Below are 18,535 nucleotides of genomic sequence, written 5' to 3' on the forward strand. Positions count from 1 at the left end.
CGGCATTATCATAATTATGCTCTGATACTTTCTTTTACTTTTTTCTACAGCCTGCCTAATTCAGAATTCCTCAAGGAGCATGCAAATTTTCATTACTATTATTCACACAAATAGTGGGGAGGCCTCTCGCGGCGTTGCCCCTCTGTTGAGGCAAAAAGAAGAACGGGCTCTTCAGGAAGCCAATTCTCTGCTGACCCTGAGATGAAATGCTTCTGGACGTGATTCAAGGAAACTCCATTTTGTCCCTATCATCTGTCAAAAACACTAGTTAACATACCAGAGAGTTACACGACAAAAGAAAAAAAAATCGGACAAGTTAACTCATCTACATACCGTATAAAACATGCGTTTTGACATCTGTGTTTACAAGATTTTTTATAAACTATTCAATTTTTCATGCATGACACCAGAAACTAAGGGGTTTTTTTTTGCCTTTCCCCTCAATAACCTTATATAGTATTATGATGTGATACTCCTCTCCACAAAGAAAAGTAAACTAAAATTCAATGAACTCCCAATTGCACATGCTAATATAGAAATTTACTGCATGAAAAAGTGTTCATTTGTTTATATTTGGCTTTAGAAAACAGTATAACCATTTGAAAACGGTTTTTTTTTTTATCATGACTACTCTCTACTTAAACCGGCATTAAAATGAGTGGACAGAGGTTCCTCAGAAATAAAGCCTGATTGATGGCTTTTTAAAAAAATCTTGCTTGTTTTGAGATGCAATTCTTTTTATTATTATTATTATTATTATTATTATTATAAATGTTTTTTCACTTTTGGGAGAGAGACCTTGAGCGGGGAGGAGTGGGGAGGGGCGGAGGGGGGGGGACAGAGGATCCTAAGTGGGCTCTGTGCTGACAGCAGTGAGCCTGACGCGGGGCTCAAACTCACGAGCCGCGAGATCATGACCTGAGCTGAAGCCGGACACTCAACGGGCTGAGCCACCCAGGCGCCCCTTGAGATGCAATTCTTAGCCACTTTCTGAGTCATCCCATGAGAGATGGGGAGCAGCATTCACCCCAGGCCTTAAATGGAACCTAGCTGTACCTAAAGCCGTGTTTTCCAAACTGCATGTTGTGGCCCTTTTGAGGGTTACGAAATCGACTCAGTGGATAGGATCAGTGGTTTTTTGTTGGTTTTTTTTAATAGACAAACATTTTTTAATAAAACAATATACGCATCACACTTAATAAGGGTAAGTGTTGTTACAAGAAACTTTAAGTTCAGGTATATACATGTAAACATGTAAGTGTGTGCATAAACTGGGAGGAGATACAATATTTCTCTTTCTTACTGTGGGTCTCAAGCAAAAATCTTTAAAAGCAACAGGCTTAAAGGGTAGGTCTACTGAATAAGGCTTCTTTGTGGTAAATACCAATTAGGATTCTTGCCAAGTAAGCGATAAACTAATAGTTCCGATTAATGAAACACTGCAATTTAACTCCCATGGATAGTTAAACTGACAGGTGCTTCCTAAGGCTTACTTGCTAAGAATGTTTTAAAGTACATTTATCCGTAGTCTGTAGTGTGTATTTTCTCAAACTGGATTATTCTTCATGTCCTATGCTACAGGAAGACTGGAGGCTGGGCTAAGGGTACAAGCTGCAACTATTAAAACAGAAGGTAGGGGCGCCTGGGTGGCGCAGTCGGTTAAGCGTCCGACTTCAGCCAGGTCACGATCTCGCGGCCCGTGAGTTCGAGCCCCGCGTCAGGCTCTGGGCTGATGGCTCAGAGCCTGGAGCCTGTTTCCAATTCTGTGTCTCCCTCTCTCTCTGCCCCTCCCCCGTTCATGCTCTGTCTCTCTCTGTCCCAAAAATAAATAAATGTTGAAAAAAAAATTTAAAAAAAAAAAAAAAAAAAAAAAAAAAACAGAAGGTAGCTGCTATTGTTTCTGTGGGGGAGAAAAGGAGTCGGATTATTCACCAGCTGGAATGGTAAGGAAAAAAAATAGCCGGTACTTTTCCCAGCCCCCGCCTCCAGCCACTTCTCTGTATAAGCCATTTGTCTTCCTTCAGACGAGCCCTGTCCAGTAAAAAATTTCTGCGATAATGCAAATGTTCTGTATTTGTGCTGTCCAATACAGTGGCCACTAGCCAGATGGGGCTACTGAGTACTTGAAATATGGCCAGTGCAAGTCAGGAGCTGAATTTTTAAATAACTTAAAATTAAGGTAGCCCATATTACCCTAAGTGAAATAAGCCCATCACACACACACACACACACACACACACACACACACACACACACTATAATCTCACTTATATGAGGCCCTGGAGTAGTCACATTCATAGAGAAAGGTGGTTACCAGGGGTGGGGGGAGGGGGAATGGGTATAGGGTTTCAGGGTTTCAGCCCCGCAAGACAAAAAATTCTGGAGACTGGTTGCACGACAATGCGAACACCCTTAACACGAATGAACTGTGCGCTTAAACAGCATGGTTAAGATGGTAACTTCATGCTCTGTGTATCTTACCACAATTTAAAAGATTTAATTAAATGGTCGTATGTGGCTAGAGGCCACAGTACTGCAGGTGCACAGCTTTAGAGATTGCTGCTGTCAGCTGTGGTGAGGTCCCCCAGAGCTCAATTTCTAACCACCATTGTCCTCCTTATCAAACTTTTCTTAGGAGTCCCGAGTTCCTCGTGGGAACAAGATATTTGAGCTTCCTTGGAGTTCACTGCACAGGAAGGGGGTGGGGGCGGGGGGGGGGGGCGGAATCTGCACCTTCACCCTCTGGCTGGTGCCCACAGGCTGGGTACAGGCATGCAGGGCTGGCGCACCGCACCCCTGTAACTAGGAGACCACTTGCAGAATGTCTAGACAAGGAGGGAGGAAGCCGCAAGCGAGAAGAGGTCTTTGTCCTCAAGTTCAGGGAGTTGTTACTGAAGGGCATGAATGCTCTGAGCCCGGGTAGGGGTTTTCTTCGCCTGACTGCCAGACTGCCCTGCCCTTTTATCCCAATGAGGCTCCTGAGTGTCCCTCATCAGTCACCTTACCCAGTAATAAGAGAGGCTTAAACTGCCTGAGAGGAAGAAAATGACTACCTCTACAAGCTAGAAGCTTATTAACTGTCTCGCAAGTAACTGTGACAAAGTGCCTTTACTTGCACACAGAAACGAAACCCAAATGTCCGGCCAGGCTTCCTTACTCCCCAAGCTCCCAGCTTTCCCGAACGGACCGGGTAGGCTTAAATCCGGTGTCTGTGAATTACCGGCTTCCAGAAAAGCCAAGAAGACCGACCTTATTTGATGATGTTATTTTATTTCCTGATAAATTCATTTTTTAAATGATCGGCATTCTTGCTGAACTGAAAACAGGACAAATGCTAATAATCGCTTACAAATTGGTTTTTCTGTCGGGTGTCTACTGTGGGAATGGTAAAGAACAGATAAGGTGTTCGGGAAAGGAATTCTCTAGCTAGACATTGGATGTAAATGCTAACAGAAGCTGATGCAAGGCTCATCGAGCTCTGCCTGGAAGAAATACCCTACTAAGTGTTTTGTTGAAAGCTCAAGATAGTGGGGCATATGCTTTGGGAGTCCAGAGCCAGGAAATCCCAGCTTCTAATACTCTGTGCTTTGAATGAGGAACGATTTAACAAAAGAAAGACCATATAGGTTGTTAAGTAAGCAGGCTTCGGGGCCAAGCTTGGTGTGAATCTCAGGCCCGTGTCACCTTTCTCTGACGGGGTAACGACAGGGTTATGGTGAGGGCTGAAATGAGCAGAGACTTGCAAATACTTACCAAGTGCTCAGAACACCATGTGGGCCACCGCAAGGGCTCGAGCCTCACGAGGATGAGAAAAGGTACACGGATGAGGAGGGCAGTCCCTTTGTTAACGTCTGATCTGTTCAGACTTCAGAAACTGGCTTTTTCCTTGAAGTATTAAATGCTCTTTCATCTGTTGAAGATTTGCCTCGTTGCCAGTGGATGCCTTTTAAGAGCTACTTAATATCCCCTTTCTTTAATTTCAGGGGCAACTCGTCCCTGCGACACTTGCCCGCTGCGGTCTGCAGAACCAATCTTCAACCGACATACTTAGGGCAGCATGAGGAGGGACAGGGGCGGCAGGCGGCACATTTTGTCTGGTTTGGCCCAGGGTGTTGTCCTAGATAGTGTTTTGTTTTGTTTGTTTGTTTAATCTGAATTTGCAGCTAACATTTTTAATTCTGGGGGTGCCTGGTTGGCTCAATCGGCTAAGCATCCGACTTTGGCTTAGGTCATGATCTCGCGGTTTGTGAGCTTGAGCCCCACGTCGGGCTCTATGCTCACAGTCAGGAGCCTGCGTGGAAGTCTCTCTCTCTCTCTCTCTCTCTCTCTCTCTCTCTCTCTCTCCCTCCCTCTCTCTCTTCTCCTCACTCACTGGTGCCCTCTCTCTCTCTCAAAAAAAAAAAAAAAACAACTAAAAAATAGAACATTTTCAATTCTAGAGATTTTTCATAGAAATTCAGACACTTGACTTCTGAAATCTCAGAAAAGATCTGCCAACACTGGGCACACATTCCCGTGTGACATCAAGACTGGAGCTGAGGAGGGGGTCCTCTCCACTGTCCCCTCCACTCCCTGACACGGAGGCCAATGAAAGTGCCACTTAGCATCACCCACGGGCTATTGCTTTTTTTGTTCTTTCTTTTTTCATTGTCAGGTCAGTTGTCCTCCTTTACAATGCCCGCTTGGCCCAGCAGCCCCATGTGTACACAGGCAAGAGAATGATACACTTTAAGATAAATAGGCCCTTGTTTATATCCTGAATCCACCCACTACCTGTAAGAGACAAGCAGGTCATGAGCTCTCTGAAACAGAGTTTCCACATGTGAAAATGGGACTAATACCCCACATACAACACAGCACTCCAATTTATGTGCAGGCATACAGAAGGCACCGGGGCCTGTGGCTGTACACAGCTTACTTTTATTTACAAATAAATGTTTACTTTCCTCGCTCTTACTCACTGGTGATGGTCTGCCACCATTACGCCAATCCCTATTCTGGCTCCTTCACCCTTTCTTACCAGTGGTTTGCACCCTGGCACATCAGATACACGTTCCATGGTGTAACTAAAATGTGCTTAACGATTCGGGCCAGGGGGAGTCTGGGTGGCTCAGTCGGACAGGCAGCCGACTCTAGCTTTCAGCTCAGATCACTATCTCACGGTTCATGAGTTCGAGCTCTGCATCAGGCTCAATGCTGGCAGTGTGGAACCTGCTTGGGATTCTCTCTCTTTTTCTCTGCCCCTCCCCAGCTCATTCTCTCTCTTTCTCTAAGTAAATAAGCTTATAAAAAAAAAATCAAATTAGGACGACAGAGCCTCCAGATCTAACCATCAGTTTACAGAGAATGCAGATAACATCTTAGGGATGCAATCAGGAAAGTCTAGACTATGAGAAATTAAAGACAAATCTGACTTCTTCTATAACAACAACAAAAACTGCAAGGGAAAAAAAAAGATTAAGAGACAAAGTTACTTAAGAGATGTATCAGCCAACTGCACTGACTGGAATTTATTTGGATCCTGATTTAAATAAATGATACAAAAACTTTATAAGACAATTGGGGAAATGTGAACACTGACTGGATATTTGATGTCATTAAGGAATTCTTGTTTTAGACAGTATAACACTGGTTATGTCTGAAAAAAGAGCCCAAATCTTTTAGAGATACAATCTGGGGTATTTCCCTGTGAAATGATAGGATGAAAGTAATCCAAGGTGGGAAGGAAGGGTGAACATTCAGATGCCACAAGTTTGGCTATATAACAAAAATGGCTGAAAAGGGGTGATGGGTACACAGTGATTTACTATACTGTTCTCTTTACTTTTGTATATGTTTGTAACTTTGTATAATAAGTAACTTTTTAAAAGTTTATTTATTTTGAGAGAGAGAGAGCACGCGCGCGCGCACACACCCACACACACACACCCACACCCACACACACACACACACACCCACACACACACACACACACACACACACACACACGAGTGGGGGAGGGGCTGACAGGGAGGGAGACAGAGAATTCCAAGCCGGTTCCACACTGTCAGCGCAGAGCCCAACTTGGGGCTCAAACTCACGAACCTTGAGATCATGACCTGAGCTGAAATCAAGAGTCAGACACGGGGTGCCTGGGTGGCTCAGTCAGTTGAGCGGCTGACTTTACCTCCGGTCGTGATCTCAAGGTTCGTGAGTTTGAGCCCCAAGTTGGGCTCTGTGCTGACAGCCTGGAGCCCGCTTCAGATTCTGTGTCCCCCTCTCTCTCCACCCCACCCCTGCTTATGCTCTGTCTCTCTCTCTGTCTTTCAAAAATGAATAAACATTTAAAAAATTTTTTTTTTATTTTTAAAAAGAGTCAGGCGCTTAATTGACTGAGCCACTCAGGCGCCCCATATAATAAGGAACTTTTTTTTTTTTTTTTTTCAACGTTTATTTATTTTTGGGACAGAGAGAGACAGAGCATGAACGGGGGAGGGGCAGAGAGAGAGGGAGACACAGAATCGGAAACAGGCTCCAGGCTCCGAGCCATCAGCCCAGAGCCCGACGCGGGGCTCGAACTCACGGACCGCGAGATCGTGACCTGGCTGAAGTCGGATGCTTAACTGACTGAGCCACCCAGGCGCCCCAATAAGTAACTTTTTAAAGTAAAGCACATGATAAGATGTTTAAAATTCTGTTAAGGTTAGAAATAGCACTGGACTGATCAAAGACAGGGAATATTTTCTTGGAGTTATTACTCGTAACTTGTTTGAGGCTCAAATACCTCTTTGAGGAAGGATCACTGGAGCAGGGGGTCGGGGAGGGAGCTTAGTTTGCCATGGTATATTAACTAGTGCAAGGTATATTAGTGGGGGGAGTGAGCCCCTGGATCCCACTACCTTGCTTTATTTCTCTCCCTCAAGTTTCAAAATACCTGTCAGACTGTAAGACCCACGAGGCAAGGACTCTTACATAAGCCCTCATTTCCCTGGCACTTTGGCACCTACTAAGACCTCAATAAATGTCTGTTGAATGAACGAAGGGGACGGGACAGAGCTGTATTTTAATCTTCAGTGAGAGAAAAAGAGCAGGAAAACGTAATTTGGCCAAGGTGCTCCCATGCTGTGGTTCAATCCACGGTATCCATATTTAACCACGCATCCAAATCGTCTGGGGAGTTTGTTAAAATGGCAGATTCCTAGACACCCCCCTGCTTGTAGATTCTGTTCAGTGCATCTGTATGAGATCACAGGAAGCGTATTTCTAACCCATGCCCCGGTGATTCTGGTGCAGCCAGTCCAGAACGGGTGTGCAAAACCCACTGGTACAGGTTACTTCACCTCTGTGCTCCTCAAAAGGATTCGTCATTTCTTGTGCCTGGTTCTTTGACCATGTGTTTCAGCACACACAGAACAGTGCAGCAAAGCCCCTGAAGGCATCCACCAGCCTCAAAGGCCATCAGCCTGCTGCCTTCTTGCTTCTCAATTTGAGTTTTAAGGAAACCACTTAATTTAAAATTTTTTTCCACGTTTTAATTTTATTTTTGGGACAGAGAGAGACAGAGCATGAACGGGGGAGGAGCAGAGAGAGAGGGAGACACAGAATCGGAAACAGGCTCCAGGCTCTGAGCCATCAGCCCAGAGCCCGACGCGGGGCTCGAACTCCCGGACCGCGAGATCGTGACCTAGCTGAAGTTGGATGCTTAACCGACTGCGCCACCCAGGCGCCCCAGAAACCACTTAATTTTAATTGCATGTTGCTGAATTCAGCCACAGCAATGGCGGCCACACGCTCTGCCTTCGGGCAGAAGGCGGGTGAACCCCATCCCTGGTTAACTTGCGAGAGCAGGATTTCCTCTTCCCTAGTATGACAGAGGTGTGGGAGGCTATGTTTCTTGGTCTCTAGCTTTAAAAGGGAGAAATCAGGGGCGCGTGGGTGGCTCGGTCAGTTAAGCGTCCAACTTCACCTCGGGTCATGATCTCTCGGTTCATGGGATTGAGCCCTGAGTGGGGCTCTGTGCTGCCAGCTCAGAGCCTGGAGCCTGCTTTCAGATTCTGTGTCTCCCTCTCCGCCCCTCTCCCCACTTGTGCTTTGTCTCTCTGTCTCTCAAAAATGAAAAAAAAACACGTTAAAAAATAAAAAGTAAATAAATAAATAATAAAATGGAGAAATCAGAATACATGATCATCAGGAAGACCTGGATGGTTAACTGTTCTGTTTTGCAATTTTTACCGCTTTAATTTTTTTAACATTCTTATTTTTTTTATTTTTGAGAGAGATAGAGCACGAGTGGGAAAGGGACAGAGAGCGAGAGGGAGACACAGAATCCGAAGCAGGCTCCAGGCTCGGAGCTATCAGCACAGAGCCCGACGCGGGGCTCGAACTCACCAACTGTGAGATCATGACCTGAGCCCAAGTTGGACAGTCAACTAACTGAGCCACCCAGGCGCCCCTGCAATTTTTACTACTTTCAAGAAGTAAAGTTTCATCCAATTCTTTAAAAAGGCCTTTAGGGGCGCCTGAGTGGCTCAGCCAGTTAGAAGTCCGACTCTTGATTTCCACTCAGGTCATGATCCCGGGGGTAGTGGAGCCTGTCAGTGGGGAACCTGCTGAGGATTCTCTCTCTCCCTCTCTCTCTGCTCCTCTCCACCCTCCCTCTCAAAATAAAATACTTAAAAATTTTTTTTAATTTAAAAAATGAAAATGCCTTTAAAAAAAAAAGTGTTCTTCATTTAACATAGATGCAAGATTGGAGAGTATCAGGACTCCTCTACCTTGGACAGAAAGTGAGAATCTGAGCCAGAAAAAAAAGAAGAATTAAATGTCATTTCAAGTAACGGAATATTTCTAAGTCGGTAAGATGGCTAAGAAATATCTCCTGAATGATTTTTTCCAAACACACTTACTTGTTATCCGTTCCAAAAATACTGCCATAAAGGCGACTAGCTAGAAAAAAATGAAAACAGTGTCTATTTAAAAGCTGTAAAACCTGGGGCGCCTGGGTGGCTCAGTCAGTTAAGCATCTGACTTCGGCTCAGGTCATGATCTCGAGGTTAGTGAGTTTGAGCCCCATGTCGGGCTCTGTGCTGACAGCCGGGAGCCTGGAGCCTGCTTCGGATTCTGTGTCTCCCTCTCTCTCTCTCTGCCCCTCCCCCACTTGTGCTCTGTCTCTCAAAAATAAATAAATGTATTAAAAAAAATTTTTTAAAACCTGTAAAACCAAGTGTTCAGGTAATTAATGACTTTTCGACTTCATCCTAACCCCTAATAATTTAATGGACCGCCCCTGCTGCATTCCCTTCCCCCAAAATACAGCCGCTTAGATGATCGTAAGAATCAAAAACCAAAACGAAACAGATGCAGGACATGTAAATGGCTATCTATACATATCATAGAAAGCTGGAAAACATATAAGTACACAGAATCAAGCTGGTGAAAGAAAAGAGGTCACGCAAATTACATATGGTATCATTCAAGTTACGTATATTATCTAGACAGATGTTGCAAGAAGATCATAAGGAAATGTAACAAAAATTTTAAGAGTAGCAGTATCTCTGGGTTGTAGAATCACAATTTGTCTTCTTTTAATGCTTATTTGTTTATTTTTGGGAGAGACAGAGTGCGAGCTGGGGAGGGGTAGACAGAAAGGGGGACACATGATCCAAAACAGGCCCCTTGCTGACAGCAGTGAGCCCGATGAGGGACTCGAACTCACAAACTGTGAGATCATGAGTTGAGCTGAAGTCAGACGCTTAACTGACTGAGCCGCCCAGGTGCCCCAAGAACCACAGTTTCTTAACCTCTATATATTCAGGCATTTTCAAATTTCCCATGTAAAAGTATAGAATTTGTAACGAAAATATTTTTTTGAAAAAAGAAAAGGAAGCGTGGCAACCAGAATAATCTATTATCCTAGCTCGCTGCAGCTAATAAATATGATATTACAATAGGGCCGAGGCTTGGGAATTAGGGAGAACTCTACAGCTCAGTCATGGCCAATGAACTCATTTTAACTTTGGGCCACATCTGATTCTGCTTCATTTGCCATATATGGTCACAATGAGAAATATGAATAAAGCAAAATGTCTAACGTAATGATTCACGTGACAGACTGATAAGTAAGGAAATGCAGAGCTTTCTATCCATAGTCAATTAGAACGTTGTACATCAAAACCTGCATTTATCCATAAGGTAAGTTAGGTGGTAAAATGGACACTTTACAAAATTATTCTTCAAATCCTTCCAGAATTTTTCTACAATAGAAAATATTCTAATATGATGTTTTCCAACTTTTAAATGTCAAGAAATGTTCATGGAAACTCTCACCTAACAGTCATTGCAGTTGGCTGGGAAAGACATAATGAATATATGTTATGAATTCAATAACACTTCCAAGGGATTTGTATGTACTAAATGGCAACAGAATCCTTACATGTTTGAAAAACAGTGGTGCAGATATATATGGCTCATTATTTAGTCTGTGTACCTTCAAGGTTGGGACACACGTGAATTCGAGGACCATCTCAAAAACTGCACCACACCCAGTGGTCTGTCCATCACTCTGGTGCATTTAAAATATGGTACCACTTGGGGCGCCTGGGTGGCGCAGTCGGTTAAGCGTCCGACTTCAGCCAGGTCACGATCTCGCGGTCCGTGAGTTCGAGCCCCGCGTCGGGCTCTGGGCTGATGGCTCGGAGCCTGGAGCCTCTTTCCGATTCTGTGTCTCCCTCTCTCTCTGCCCCTCCCCCGTTCATGCTCTGTCTCTCTCTGTCCCAAAAATAAATAAACGTTGAAAAAAAAAATTTTTTAAAAATAAAATATGGTACCACTTAAAAGAAAACTCAGGCAGCAAGATTGGCGGCTATCATGACTCCTCTACCTTGGATACTAAGTGAAAATCTGAGCTAGAAAAAAGAAGAACCCGTTTAGGGATTTTAAATTTTTTTTTTTTTTTGACGTTTTTATTTATTTTTGGGACAGAGAGAGACAGAGCATGAATGGGGGAGGGGCAGAGAGAGAGGAGACACAGAATCGGAAACAGGCTCCAGGCTCTGAGCCATCAGCCCAGAGCCTGATGCGGGGCTCGAACTCACGGACCGCGAGATCGTGACCTGGCTGAAGTCGGACGCTTAACCGACTGCGCCACCCAGGCGCCCCCCGTTTAGGGATTTTAGAGGGAAGGAAAGAGGAGAGATTAGTTGAATGGCATCTATTTCTCATGGATACAACAATTTTTTTTTTAATGCAAGAAAGAGTAGATACGCGGCACAAGAGAGATTAATTTTCCGCTCAAGCTAGCCAAGTTAGAAAAAGATAGTCAGATCAAGTTCATGGTAAAGAAGATGTTTTCCAATACATGATAGGTTGGATGAAGTTTTCCATCTTTCATAGTAACATAAAGAAAGAAAATGGCTTGCATCGCATGAACAATACAGGTGAGACTGTGCAGTTAGGATAAACTCTCTAAGAGGTTACGTTATAGCTTTTTTTTTTAAAAAAAATTTTTTTTTTCAACGTTTATTTATTTTTGGGACAGAGAAAGACAGAGCATGAAGGGGGGAGGGGCAGAGAGAGAGGGAGACACAGAATCGGAAACAGGCTCCAGGCTCTGATCCATCAGCCCAGAGCCTGACGGGGGGCTCGAACTGACGGACCGCGAGATCGTGACCTGGCTGAAGTCGGACGCTTAACCGACTGCGCCAGCCAGGCGCCCCAAGCTTTTTAAGAAAGAATCAGACAGACCCCAATTCCAGGTACAGTTCTTCCATTTAAAAGTGGAGTTCTTGTCTATAAAAGTCTTCATCTATAAAATGTAGATGAGCTGGTATGAGATTAAATGAGATAATATATGCAGCCTATCTAGAAGAGAGAAACACTCAAGGTTTGGTCCTTTAACTTGTTCTTAAAGAACAGTGTTCTTGAAACATAATGATAAGGGAGATGAAGGAAGAAAAATGTGTGCGAGATAGGCAGGTATCTGGTGAGCTGCCAAAAGCACTCTCCGTGGGAAAGACCTAGAAGCTACTAAGCAAGCCGCATCTAGGATCCTTTCATTTCCTTCTGTTCTCATTTCTAACATTGCTGCCATTGTGTCCACTAATTTGGCAAGGTTGCTTTGAATTATGACCTTCCTATTCCCACCATCTGTTTTCTTCTCCCATCTAAATAATGCATTGTCTCTTCTGATCTTTTCCCATTAATGTAATTTGATATGTACCTGTTAACTCTGCAAACTGGGATTTAAAAACTCTTCTCAATCATTCTTAAAATGGTGATTTACACGCTGTCCCTGTAAAACAAATTAGCTAACTATTCCTTTTCTACAGAAGGCATAAAGTAATAACAGTTAAATCTTGCTGGTAACCAGAGATTACTTTTTTTTTTAGGTCTAGCAAAATTTGATTTAAAAACGACTTTGTAGGGGCACCTGGGTGGCTCAGTTGGTTAAGAGCCCAACTCTTGCTTTCGGCTCAAGTCATGATCTCATGGTTCATGAGTTCGAGCCCCACACCGGGCTCTGCACTGACAGCTCGGAGATTGCTTGGGATTTTCTGTCTCCCTCTCTCTTTGCCTCTCCCCTGCTCGTGCTCTCTCTCTCTCAAAAGTAAAATAAACATTAAAAAAAATTAAAACTACTTTGTAAATACCCATTAATGCTAGAGCCATTTGCTCTGTTTTACCATTAGGGAATGTATCCCATTTTATTATCAAAAGAAACTTATATTCATATATGTGAATATATGCATGGATGTGTATATACATGTATATGTATACACATACATTTATATAAATATAAGTATATACAAAAGAGGGAGAGAGGAAGGAAGGGAGGAAAGAAAGAATGAAGGAAAGGACCAGGATTAATGGATTAATATGTCACTAACAGGGGCGTCTGGGTGGCTCAGTCAGTTTAGCATCTGACTCTTGATTTCATCTCAGGTCATGGTCCCCGAGTCGTGGGATCAAGCCCCACATCAGGCTCTATGCGCAGCATGCAGCCTGCTTAAGACTCTCTCTCTCCCTCTGCCTCTCTCCTGCTCTCTCTAAAAAAAATTTTTTTTAACCTAAGAATTGGCAGTGAAAATAAAGATGGGATACAGAGCAAGAAGCTTTAAATTTTACTTTATCTAGTTATGTCGTTTTAAATTTATAGCAAGCTCATATTACTTTATTGGGTTTTTCATTCTCTAAAAACTCTGATTCCTTTAGTGCTTAACAAAGACATTTCATTTAATTCTTTCAGGTCACTAGGGCGCTTCTGAGCGCAACTTCAAAATACACTAAGATTTTACTTTGAGAGGACAAAAATACTCAGAAGAGCCTGGGTCGCTACATTATTTTAATTAGAATATTTAAGAAGTCGGATGAATTACCAAGATGCATCTTGAGCCCCTAACCACCTACAAGCACTACGCCCAACCCAAGGGAAAACGGAACTAAAATGATGTTTTCAAGATCTTTATCACCTAGAAGAGGGGCTCATAAACACAACCGAGAGAGAAGGGCAGCAACCCAAATTAAAATAATGACTGCAGATGCTTATGGGAGTTTTCAAGCAGGTGCAGTTCACTTTCGTGGAGGATATCAAGCACTGATAGACTTAGGCTAAACATATAACTATTAAGAACAGAAGAAGGGAACACTGACCTTCTCAAGCTCCCTCTCTCTAGGTAAGGCTCGAGCCGGGAGGCTCTCACCTCCCTCCCCTTCCAGCCACCCTGACTGAGCCATGTGACATTCCATCCAGTGTGGCGCACCGCCATCCCAGACTGGGTTGGTGACGTGGGGAGCTTCTATGGGAGGGTGTGACTGATGGCTACATCCCTCTTGCCGTCTCGGATGCCAGGTCGCTTCCCTGTCACAAAGGGAATGGGATCACTTGATCTTAGCCATCCCTTCCACTGACAAGAGCTTTGTAACCATCCCTAAGAGTTTGCAGAGAAGAGAGTTCCATATAAGGCCCCAACTGGGGGTAAGGATGACAGTGAGGGTAGAAGAGACACACAGAATGATGGAAAAGGACGTGTCTATCCTTGGTACAGGGCAGGTGCAAAGTGCTCCAGGGTTGTGGCCAATCTACCTCAGAGGTAAAGCAAGTACAGATCCTATCTCATTCCCAATAACTCTTTTACATTTCTTGGCTCTTCCATCCATTTGTTTCCCAAGTTCAGTTGAACTTTTAAAAAATTCGGCAAAATGTTTCCAGAGTCCCTCTGGAATAGACCTAAAATATTATTTTAATGTATAATCAAGGGGCGCCTGGGTGGCTCAGTTGGCTAAGCGTCCAGCTTCAGCTCAGGTCATGATCGCTCAGTTCACGAGTTCGGGCCCCGTGTCCAGCTCTGTGCTGGACACAGAGCCTGTGTCTGAGCTGTGCTGACAGCTCAGACCCTGGAGCCTGCTTCGGATTCTGCGTCTCTCCCACCCTCTCCCCCTCCCCTGCTTGCGCTCTATCTCTATCTCTCAAGAATGAACTTAAAAAAAAATTCATATATAATCAATATACAAATTATTAATGAGGTATTTTAAATTCTTTTTTTCATATAAATTTTGAAATCTGGTGCATAGTTCACACATCTCAGTTTGGACTAGCCACATTTCAAGCGCTCAACAGCCACATGTGGGTAGTAGCTAGTGGTTAGTGGTTATTGAATTGGACAGCACAGACCTAGACTCTCATTCCAATGAAAATGGCCCCAAACTTTCCTAAGGACTGATTATTGCTGGATAAAGAGATCATGAGTGACTTTTTAAAAAATAACTTTGGCAGGGGTGCCTGTGTGGCTTAGTAGGTTAAGCGTCCGACTCTTGGTTTCGGCTCTGGTTACCATCTCACAGTTTATGGGTTCGAGCCCCGCATCTGGCTCCCCGCTGTTGGGGCAGACCCTCCTTGAGATGCTCTCTCTGCCTCTCTCTCTGCCCCTCCCCCCCCCCAGAATAAATACGTAAACTTAAAAAAATAAAATAAAATAACTTTGGCTTACTGTTCTCCAACAAACACAAACTGCACATGTTTACGTATTTCTGAAACGCTTGACTTTATTTTTAAAAAAAATTTTTTTTAACGTTTATTTATTTTTGAGACAGAGAGAGACACAGCATGAACGGGGGAGGGGCAGAGAGAGAGGGAGACACAGAATCGGAAGCAGGCTCCAGGCTCTGAGCCATCAGCCCAGAGCCCGACGCGGGGCTTGAACTCGCGGACCGCGAGATCGTGACCTGAGCTGAAGTCAGATGCTTAACCGACTGAGCCACCCAGGCGCCCCTGAAACGCTTGACTTTAAATATCTTTGACATACCAGGGGAATTTAAGTGAATGAATCTTGACAACCATGCTCTAATGTAAGTTATTCTTTTTTAAACAGCATGCATGGCATCGTCATCAGTCTTCATTTCCACATATCTATCCATACCTAGCTCCTATCCACTTCACCATCCCAAACTATTCTCCCTGTTCCCAACACACGCACCCTGTCCTTCTGCAGATCTTTGGGTTAACGTTACGGAATGCCCAGAAGTATTTTTCATATCCTCACCACCTCTGCGCAAATACTTACCCATGCACACTTCCCAATGTGGCGACTGGTATATGACCAAGAGAATTCAAATTCAGATTCTAGAAAACCCTCTGTACCCAGTGCCGTTTCAACATTCTTTTAAAACAGGCTCGTTATTTACCTTTTACTTAAAATGAGACATATTCAAAAGCTATCACATATCCCACTTTGGTTTCTTTTAAAAAGAAATTCACCTAATCGTTCTCCACAAACAAAGCCACTCATGTTTTTCATCCGAGAACGCATCTCTCCCCTTAAAGAATATGCCTAACTTATGTTTTTGGTGCTTAAATATGACCTGGGCAGTTATGAGACCTGGAGTTCGATCCTCACTGCCAGTTGCCAACCAGCCATCTGACCTTGGGCACAGCCCAATCACCCTGCTGGAATCAGCCTCCCAGGCTGTAAAAAAGGCGGGGGGGGGGGGGTGCCAGCAGAGTGCTCTCTTAGGTGGCTTCCAGCTCGCCATTCCTGACCTGAGCACTAATCTTCATCTATTCCGTTACCCCTGAAAACACTTGCTTCCTCAGGCATCCCCTCCTTCCTAAATGAGAAGATGGCTGACGGCACAGCAGTGAAACCGGAAAGAAACGCTGTTTAAAAAAAAAAAAAAAAAAATCTTAAAATGAGTCACCTTTCAAGAATGTATCATTCTCTGGTGCCTGGGTGCTCGCTCATGGAGCTGTATCAGTTCTTCCAATGAAATTTGCTCTGAAAAACCTGGCATTTGTTATGTACTGTTCCTGGGTGATGTTTACACTAGACACTCATCTCGTTTAAGAGCCACTTGTAGGTACAAAACACACAGAAGTTATGCATCGAACAGACATAAGCAGCCACATAAATCGTCCTTAGTGGAGCCTGGAGAAAATCAGATCAAAATCACGGAGTTTTAATTGGGTCTTTGCACCACATTTGGTACGTTAGAGAAGATACTTACAGCTTCCTAAACTTGCCACTTCACCTCCCCAGGACCCCGCCGCCCGCTAAAATTTAGCCTGCTGCAAGAATCAGTCCCTACCCCTTAGGATCAGCCACAGCGACACCCCGGAGAGCCTTTCCTGCTGCAGATTTCCCCACCAAGGCATCAGTCAGGGGTAGCTGATGTTAGCTGTGGTCTGTCTGTACTGCTGCTGCCTGGCCTGATTTTTCATGCTGCCATTTTAAATTAACATAGGTCTCTTCTGCAACCCATGACATCTTCTGGTCAGGCGGGGAACACAGGAGGCCACCGGGAGGCTGGACACAAGTGTAATTCAAGACAACTGCAAGTCAGAATTAAACAGCAAATCCAGAAAGAACCCTTACCAAGTCGGTTTTGAGTCACAGCAAATGACAGCTTCCCTAGATGCACTTGGGTTTGATGGACATTTTAAACCCCTCAATCTGAGTTCTCATCAATTCTCTAAAGTTCAAGCGTCCCTCCTGCTCTGCAAACCACCCTCGTCTCAGACCTCACCAGTGATGTCGCCAAGTAAACGGCTCCAGGACGGACAAGCGAAGCGAGGGCTGAAGTGTATAACCGTAGCAGAAATACAAGGATGCCTTCTACCAATAAGTGTCCCGGCGCCGCGGCGTACCTACCCTGACACCCCCCACTCCCAAGAACCTCCCCGAGGTGGCTTGGGGAGGGGGAGGGAAGTTGTGGCAAGTCCTGCAGCCCGCACAGACAGCAACAGCCTGCGCGTTTGCCCTAAATGGGGGGGGGGGGGGGGGGGCGCAGTGCCCTGGACCTGATTCGTGATCACAAACCGGGTAGACGTGGGCGCAGAGCCAGGTCAAGGACAGCGGGCCCCACCAGGCAGCCATGTTCGCGCTACCCGGGTAGCAGGTGCCTTACCTCCTGGGAAGGTGCCAGGCCCGCTCCACCACCGAGCGAGCTGCGAACCCCGGGAGCAGCCCGAGGGGTGGCAGGGGTGTGTGTGGGGGGGTGCGGGCACAGACCCCAGCGGGGCAGCAACTTGGCTCTCAGGAAATGGAAACAGGAAAAGCGCCCGGAGGTCGGGGCAAAGGATGGGGTTGGGGCGTAGAGCTGGGGGACGGACTCAAACTAAGCGGCACTGCCCGCGCCCCGGGGTGGGGCGTCCCTCTCCGGCGCCCCCTCAACCTACTAGCCCGAGTCATCCACCACCCGGGCAGAGGCCATCTCTCCCCTGATTCCGTCCGCCACCCCCGAGCCTCCAGCCGGCCCTTGCCACCACCCGCCGGAATGCCGCCCGGAGTAGCGCTTCCCGCAGGTTCGGAGGGGCCGGGGCTGGCGACGAGGCACAGGGGACGGCGATGGCGGACGCGGCCGAAACGCTCCGGGAGAAGGGGCTGCGGACGCCCTGCGCTCGCAACCGTGCCCGCCGCGGCTTACCTGCGGGGCGGCGGGCTCCGGGCTCTGCTCTGCGGCGCGGATGCTGCGGCCGCCGAGGGTACGCGTGCTGCCGCGGCCGCGATTACTGCGGCGACATCGGGGGCTGCAGCTGCAGTGGCGGAGGCGGCCGTCGGGCGCTTCCCCCTCCCCAGACTCCCGGCGCCTGGGCCCGCCGCCCCCCGCTAACAGCTGGCCCGGCTCACGTGACCGCGGGGCCCACCCCCGCCTCCCCCACCCGGGCCCCGGGGCCGCGCCGCACCCGCTGCGTCTGGGCCGCCGGGACTGCAGCGCCGCGCTCGGCCCGATAGGGGAGGGCGCCTGGGAGCAGAGGAGCGGCCGGGAGGGCGACTGTCGCCGCAGAAAGTGGCTCCTTCTTTGCTCGATTTTTATTTCTCGGTCACGTCCGGGGTTGCGGCTCTCTCGAAAGGGGGAACTCAGGCTTTACGGAGCCAGCCCCCCCCCCCCCGCCTCGCAGCGCACTCCCGGACTCGGCGGTTGGGTTGCTACGTGCGGGCCTCGGTGCCTAAGCAAAATTTCCCCGCGGAAAAACGTGCCCTGTACTTTGTTGACAAACATGTCCTAGCCGACTCCCGGTTTTAAAGGTGCCGTCCCGCGTCATGTTGATAAACGAGACCCTACC

At 46.2% G+C, this 18,535-nt stretch overlaps 1 protein-coding gene across 2 annotated transcripts in view; it reads right to left on the bottom strand.

Moving 5' to 3' along the window:
* The window catches only part of SCRN1 (secernin 1), a 65,391-nt gene extending 47,296 nt beyond the window's left edge, over nucleotides 1–18,095 (bottom strand). The window contains exon 1 of one of the 2 annotated variants that reach the window (XM_043589176.1): nucleotides 17,896–18,095. The gene's annotated coding sequence lies outside the window, so the exon portion shown is untranslated. The remainder of the gene's footprint in view (nucleotides 1–17,895) is intronic. The other variant, XM_043589178.1, reaches the window with a different exon arrangement.
* Nucleotides 18,096–18,535: the final 440 nt, after the last annotated feature.

Source organism: Prionailurus bengalensis, chromosome A2 (assembly GCF_016509475.1).
Source record: "Prionailurus bengalensis isolate Pbe53 chromosome A2, Fcat_Pben_1.1_paternal_pri, whole genome shotgun sequence".
NCBI lineage: Eukaryota > Metazoa > Chordata > Mammalia > Carnivora > Felidae > Prionailurus > Prionailurus bengalensis.